Below are 8388 nucleotides of genomic sequence, written 5' to 3' on the forward strand. Positions count from 1 at the left end.
GAAGAATACATAACTCGTTATGCCTTGCCATCACATACTAGTCATTTGTTGCAGCCAATGGATGTCGGTTGTTTTGGACCGTTCTTCAAAATACACAGCAATGAATGTCAAAATTTCAGAGAACTCGTGCTGGAAGTGTCAACCGATACAATGTATGTAAACTTACTTGTAAAGTATGCACAGCTGCTTTATCGCCTGCCAATCAAAAGGGACTTTCTGAAGATCAGACATATTTCCTTTCGATTCATCAGTAGTTGCATTGAGTAATACATCTTTGGTCTCAGACACTCGTAAAGAATTTAACATGGCCAACGATGACAGTGGAAACCAGGAAGCTGCACCTGAGGATTTTACTTGCCCAGCAGATGACAATGCTGAGAAAACTCAAGACGAAGAATGCCATGATACAAAATCTGTCAGCATAAAGGAGGTGAAATAAACCCAATGCATTCGTCTACTAACAAAAGGTAACTAATTTTTAAGGAACCAGTGTCAGCTATTTGTGCAAAATAAACCATTAAAAATCGTTTGCAGGAAAGCAATCACTGAAAGCAATATTGCCTAGCAGGTTAAAGATTATGTCAATATGTCTGTAATCTGCAAGCCAAGGACGGAAAAGAAAAATACATTTTCAACACCATTCAAACATTTGCAGGAAGACTTTCAGACTTCAGAGGGTCAGTAGCCAGGTCCCACTGGAATAAACCTGGAATGATAAAACCGCGGTCACAAAGAATGTCTTTCCTCAGATTCAGAGATACGTGTAGATGAAAGTGAGAAATGTTGCGTTTGTAGATAATTTCAACCCAAACGACTTCGGAACTGTGTTTCCAAAGTATTCACTAAATGGGAAAATGTATGTATAACGGCTGCAACCATTGGGCTTATCTTAGCTTCCGTGTCTTAAATGTCATGGTCTTCCTGCCAAACAATAAGATAAAACAATGTTTAAATATTGCAGACAGTTAATTTTCACTGCAATGAAATTCTTTTGTCCAGAAATGAAGTAATGATATTAATTGATATACATGTATGATCAATAAATGCAATATGTTTGACAGAAAATGTAGCTAAAACTTTTGGTGTTGAAAATGATTTGATTTTCACTTTACTTTTATTTTTGTGTCATTAAATCTATTATTATATCAATAAATGCAATATTTGTGACGAAGAAAAATGTGGGTTTTTTTTTTGGTTTTTTTGGTTTTTTTTTTTACACATATACATTTCCATAGATTGATTTTATAATTACCACTAAAACATGACGTCAGCGAAAATTGTACAATACAGCCATGCAAATCAAACAGCGACCCTCTGAACAAATTGTATATGATATGCGAGTTAAAAAGGGCTCAACATTAAGGCACGACCGACCGACTCAGACTAGTAAAAGCTTGGTCTGGTCTAGTTTATTTGTGTCAAGGTAACCTGACTGGTCGTGCCAAAATATCACATTTTAAACTTTAATCCGAAGTATATGATTGAAATTTCTAAGATAATATTCATGTTCACGGTAACTCTTTAATGTACAGTACTAATTGCGTACGGTGTTTCGCTTTTGTTTTCTATGGTCGATGGTCTACCCAGAGTAGCTGCAATAATGTAGACCTCTCCGTTTTTTTTATTCTGACGTTTTCGGGATGGGCTACAATTCCATAGGATCTTCGTAATGGCGCAAAAATATTTTTTATGAATAACCTGTAATAAACTCCGTGTATTTGACTCCAATGTTGTTTACACCAAAACGAGTACCAACTTTGTGCTTGAGCATGTCTGATAAAGGTATTTTTCATTAAATATCATGTACAACATGCAAAATATCTTCGTCTGCTCCATCATGCTTGTTATCGCGAGATATCGTAGGTAGATCTACTGGAAAACCTAAACATTGACAATCTGCGCGAAAGTGTAGTTACTCGAGCAACTTCAACAAACAAAGGAAAATCATATGGTGGCAGAAAAAAATTACACTCTGCTGTTTGTTTGGTTTTTTTTTTTAACTTGATATCACAATACCGACGAAATCGCTTTATCTCCTGTATTCGTCCATTGATGTAAACACTACCTTATATGGACATATGCAAATAACTTGACAATCGGAAGTTGAAACATCAAACATGGCGCACAAATATGAATCGAGAAATTGGAATATATTGAAATTGTTGAAAACGGTAGAATAAAGCCTCACAAATCGTAAGTTGCAGGTTGTACATTTACATATTGACTAAGAAGCATAAAATAACATTTTATTTACGTAAAGAAAGTCAGTAAATGTTTAGAATGATCGAAAATGCTGTGGGAGTGAATCACTCCCGCATTTGCACCATTACGGAGATCCTAAGGAGTTGTAGCCCCCCTTCCACCCCCAAAAAAAAATTCGAAGAGGGCCACATTATTGTAGCTATACCCAGAGTTGTGATACGCCCTCTGGTGGCATATTGAACGTTATTTTCTTGACGACATCTGTTGAGCTGTATATTTCTTAGTTCTAAATAAATAAAGAAACCTATAAGAATAACTTTGAATTTGAATAAATTGATATCGGCTTCCTTTCCTATTCAATATGATGAAATCAATAGAGAATATTCCGAGGAGTTAGTTATACATCTCAACAATTTCTACCGATTTCCGATGTTGAGTTGTCTACACTGACAATGTCACTATTCGACTTTGGTTTCTCGGGCGGAGGCTAAAACAGACGTAAGGGTATCTTCAAAGAAATCAAAAAGCAGATCATGTTTAACGCAGGCTCGCAATGAAGGTAATAAAGGTATGCTAATTTGTGTAATCCTGGATGAATAAAGGCTATTATTAACGAAGGAAGAAAAACATGTGTAACAATCAGAATGAATACAGCAGAAGTCAATTGGATGTGATAGACCTGTTTTATTCTGAAATTCATCTCGCATTTCATTCTTTGATGATACAGACATTCTCACCATGCTGATGACAAAAGTTTCATAATAATTAATCAATACAATTTACACATCTATCGTATTGAGAAAAGGAGAAAAGAAAAAAAGGTAAAAATATTAAAAAAGATCAAATAGAATAACATTTTTGTGATCGAATATACATGTACATGTAAATAATCTCATATTGAATGTTAGAGGATCTGAAGCAATAAGCCCGTCACATCAGCAGGAAATATCGATTCATGAATTATTGTCCTCTTGACAATAACTCCAGTTCGGAGTCTCCGATGTGCATTGACCTCAGAGGCCACCAGTTCGGAAAAATGCGGAAGCGAGGCAATATGCTTGTGTCATACTTGTAAACATGCCTGGAAGTGAATCTGACTGACTCTGCCAAAAAATGACGAAAAAGAGACGTAAATATAAAAACTAATTCTACGTCGGTGATCAGATTGACCACTGGAGTGAATTTGAAAATATTTTAACCGATAAACTAATGTAGATTTAGCGAGGAGTTTCATAGGGCCTCATGGTTTTGAATTTATTCAATATGCCAATTTTATTGAAAATCCATTATCAAATTTTCATTTCAGTGGCATATTTCCGTACTTATTACTTTCTTACACTTATAATACCCGAAAATCAAGATATTTCAAAACAACGAAATGTGAAGTTACGTCAGTTTCCATCTTCCTATGACCTCGGTCTTAGCAACTCGATTGTGTTGGTCAATCATCATTCCCATGTCCGAGAATACGACGATGGTGTCCGAGGATATGGCGGTTTATACAAAACGCTCCTAGTAGGTATGCTCTCAAGCAACATTCCCTTGTTTATTTTGCTGATTTTCTAAATCCGATCTTTGGGATTATATTAGTTATATCGGTACATGTAGGTGTTTATTGGTGCATATTTCAGTAGTTGAAAAATACCGTCAGTTACAGCTAGTATTGTGACTGGTCCGACTGATCTAGTACTTTATAACGTTACTGTTGAACCCTGAACCGTGTCGTTTCTACCTTATTGAAGCAGCACATTGGACAAGAACGCTGGTACCACGAAAACTCTTGATTTGAGAGTTGGTTTTTTTCATTTGATGAACTCTATGCATTACAGCAGACTGTACAAGTGTAAAATAGTATGCTGATTTTTCAGAAAACTTGTGACCGAGCAGGGATAGTAATAGCGAGCTAGCTTCGCACTGCGAGTTCTAATGAATAAAGCGCGCGAAAAGTCCGAGCTGAAATATGGCGGAGATCTCGCAAAGTCACATCTCCTTGGTCTAAGAATACGAGCTTACGTAGATTATCCTAGTCTTGTGGTACCCTTCAAACTGCAGTGGAAGATTACGTCTAGAAGCCTAATGCAATTTACGATATGTAATATCCATGATACGCAGGTATATATATTAAACATAGTAATCTTCAATTTGCATGAAATATTTTATTTACAAGACAAAAACCAATGTCAATGCTGTATGTATAGGGATTATTACGTAAAATTTAAGAATATCACCAACTTGGCATCGGATAGGGATTTATGAAAAAATTTCAAGATGTAAAATACTATGTGTTAAATACCGAGCTAAGATTGAGAAAAACTGTATGTTGTGTTAAATATCTGTGCTCGACCTGTACCAGTAGCACTATCAACATATTATACAATGCAGTGTCATCAATTATTATTGATCCAAGCACAATAATATTGTAGGAACTCAAACAAAAAGTTACAATTCACTGGTCTGGTCATAATCAACTTTGCGCCTAGTATGAACTACCTCACATTTAAGACCCACATGTAAATTAATGTTTTAACGGTTTATTTTACCAGTGACACCTGCATGGCATATCGACATTGTTTTGGATTATGTGCTGTTTGGTCATGATGAGTACTGTCTGTCCATTAATGTCTGAGAGTTGTGGCCCAAAATTATATAATATCTATCCTATTACATGTAGATATTGGAAACCTTGACCTTGGAAAATGTCCTTGACAATGGAGCATACATACTGACGCTCATATCATAAGAATGTTATAGCCCATTCAAATAATAAAAATTTATCGATCTTTTTGCCGAATGACCTTGGATTAGGGTCAAGGCAAATTGTCTGTTCATAAACAATCTTTGAGGCAAGCATCAATTATTATAAATCTTGATTTCAATGCTCTAGGAAGACTCGTCGTCAGACGTCTTACTCTGGAACACTTTGAAACGGGTGTCCCATGTCAAAGTAGCCGTTGCAACGATACCAAATCTCCACTGTTAAAGTCTGGAATGCCATGTAAAGGTCAACATTTCTGGACATTCACGCACGGTTGGTGACGTTCGTATATATATATGAATAAAAAGACACTGAATGGAACGCTAACCGATAATTATTTTGATAATGACCTTAAACATGCGGCAAATAATCTTGATTCAAGGTCATGACACTTTGGTCCAACCGCCAAACATGATTAACATCATAGTCGCAAACCACGCCTATTGTCTCCGTTCACACTATGTCATAGACGTGATTGTATGATTAAGAAAACCCTCGACTTGAATATCGATGTTCATATATCTACCAATCGGGGGAGCTCCCTTAATGCTTTGGATGAAAAAATATTCGGAGATCGTCGCGTGGCTCATAGCGGAGTAATACGATGAAAAGCCCATCAAAACAAGTTTGATGATACAGAATTTGCAAGCATAGCCTCTGTTGTTAAAGCAAATTTCATTTCATATGTAGCTATATACTTGATTTGCTTCTAAAAGAATAATCTTTTTGGTTATTATTTGCAAACAAAAGCTACACGTTTTACCTGTGGGTTCAATGAATTAAAATATCGAAATATGTCATCCTGACTGTGATTGGTCTATAAATGATTGTCATGGATGCATATTCATGAACATCGAGGATTCCTCAAATCATACAACCACGGTTTGAGGTAGGATAGGTACTCTTCGCCTGGATTTCTCGAAGCAATCTTAAGTGGAAACTTGGACTTAAGTCTAAGATTTTGGTCGCATTCTGACTGCTCAATTGAAAGAAAATTCAAACTTAAGTTTGAGATTTTTCGAGAAATCCAGGCCAGGAGTCAGTAATCATGGCTACAAAGCCGTGACAAGACACATAATGGAGTGAAAAGACAAAAAAGAAAACAAAAACATATTGCAATAGGTCGGTCCCCTTATACTCAAATGACCTAAAACGTCACAGCTAGCAAGTACAGGTAAATTAAGATCGAGAAACAATAGCATAATGTCGATTTGGGTGGGCAAAAAGAGCGCTTATCATATATAGATCCTTTGCCTCAATTTTAGGAAGATCCTTTATCGTTCAATGGAAATTATTTAAGAATATCGTTTGAATCGTGTTCAATTCGCCTCTTAAAGTCTATCTGAACATCTTTTGGACGTTTTTAGAATTTATTTTGATATCTTGGGATGTACTTGTTTTCAGAGAAATCTTTATTACACGTATAAGCTATGTTAACTTTATACTACATGTACATGTACCTTAACATAATCATGTCAAGTTTTAAAACTGAAGTATTCTTGCATAGTGCCATTACCGGTAGCTGTTTGCTCATGAGGTTTCGATTTTGGTTCTCAGAATTTTATTTCAACATTTTAAATGAAAGGTGAAGATAACGAACAGTGATCAATCTCATAACTTCTATAAGCAATACAAAATAGAGAGTTGGGCAAACATGGATCCCTGTATGGATCAGGTGCCTAGGAGGAGTAAGCACCCCCTGTCGACCGTTCACACCCACCGTGAGCCCTATATATTGATCAGGTAAACGGAGTTATCTGTAGTCAAAATCAGTGTGCCAAGAACAGCCTAGCAATCTGTATGACACGAGTCAGACTGCATAATAATAAATTCTGTACTCTCTACTAAAAAAAACCAACTTAATCTAATTGTATTGCAATGCATGCAATGTTGGAAGGAACTACATGACTTGTACAAGTAAATTTTACAGTATGTAGTGCTAAATACTTAAAGTTCAGAAGTAACTACTTACAAGTACATTTTACAGATCGCGGTAGGCGAGTGGTTAGGACGCTCGCTTCACTGGAGAGGTCCCGAGTTCGATTCTCGATCCTGGTGGTCGCATCAAACCTAAGAGTTTAACAAAGGTAGTGACTGCTGGTTACTACAGGAGTGGAACATTCTCGAGTGGGACGTAAAACAAGATACAAACGAAATAACAAATATTCAGTCGTGCTAATCATATCAGGGTTATATATGAAACAGCTATAAACGTTAATTTTGCCATCTGGCTCATTAAAAAGATGAAAAAGCACCACTTTTCTCATTTTATGATATTTTATTGTGCTACTTATGTTTATCGGGAATTTGCAAAGACGCTTTACTACATGTACTTTAGGATCATTCGCATACTTTTAAAATCGCCCATTTGATACCTGCTTGATAATAATTTGGACGAATTTTTAAATTGTGCACAATAATCTTCCGATATGCAGTTATATTTCAAACAACATTTCGAGACCAAGGAAGTTATCCTGCAACATACACGAAAACAAGAACTTTATTTCTATTCTACTATAGCTCAAAAATAAACAGCCGATCGTTTTCCTATATCGCTACGAATTAGGTCATTGTGACGTAATGGCTGTTTCCGAAACGGTCTATATTGTCTACGAAAAAGGTGAGGTGGTAGGGATATTCTAAATTTATTTTGAAAAATAATTTCAAGTATATGTATTTAGTTTGATGTTAACGGATTATATTAATTGCTTTGAATACAGTTCAAGAAAAATTTGTGTATGCATCGCCATGTTTCATGTGTATCGCTCTCATAATGTAGACGATTGGTTTATACAGAATGAGGGGCCTCTGTGGCGGAGTGGTTAGATCATCGCGCTCTAAATCAAACGGCCTCTCACCTCTGCTCGGCGCGGGTTCGAATCCCGCTCGCGACCGTAAGTGAGAAAGTTTCCCAGTTTACTTTCAGAGGGTCGGTGGTCTGTTCCCAGCTACATTGTATCTGGGTTCTCTCTTCTCACCAATAAAAAAATGGGCGCCACCATATAACTGAAAAATTATTGAGTGTGGCGGAAAACATCAATCAATCAATATACTGAATGACAAATGTTCTTCGGTCATTTATGATTCTTTTACAGCATATATTGATTGAAATTTTATGATTATAACATTGAATCATCAGTCAGTTATTGTTGCATTAGCAAAACTCAAAGTGCAAACGAGATGTGTATCAATTTTCTAATAATCATTTAATACGTATGAAGGTTTATCGCAGAATAATGACCGTGACATTCCTTTGATCTTTGCAATAACCGTGGTAGAATAAACAATATACAACCAACCATCATCATTAACATAATGTGGACAAGTGCAAATTGATTATTTTTATATTAATTTCCAATTTTGTCAGAACGTGATTGTCTTGGTATTTTTCGGATGTAGTTATAGTGCAGACGAGGGCTGACGTCATTCTT

This window comes from Ostrea edulis, chromosome 4 (genome assembly GCF_947568905.1).
Source record: "Ostrea edulis chromosome 4, xbOstEdul1.1, whole genome shotgun sequence".
Classification (NCBI taxonomy): Eukaryota; Metazoa; Mollusca; class Bivalvia; order Ostreida; family Ostreidae; genus Ostrea; species Ostrea edulis.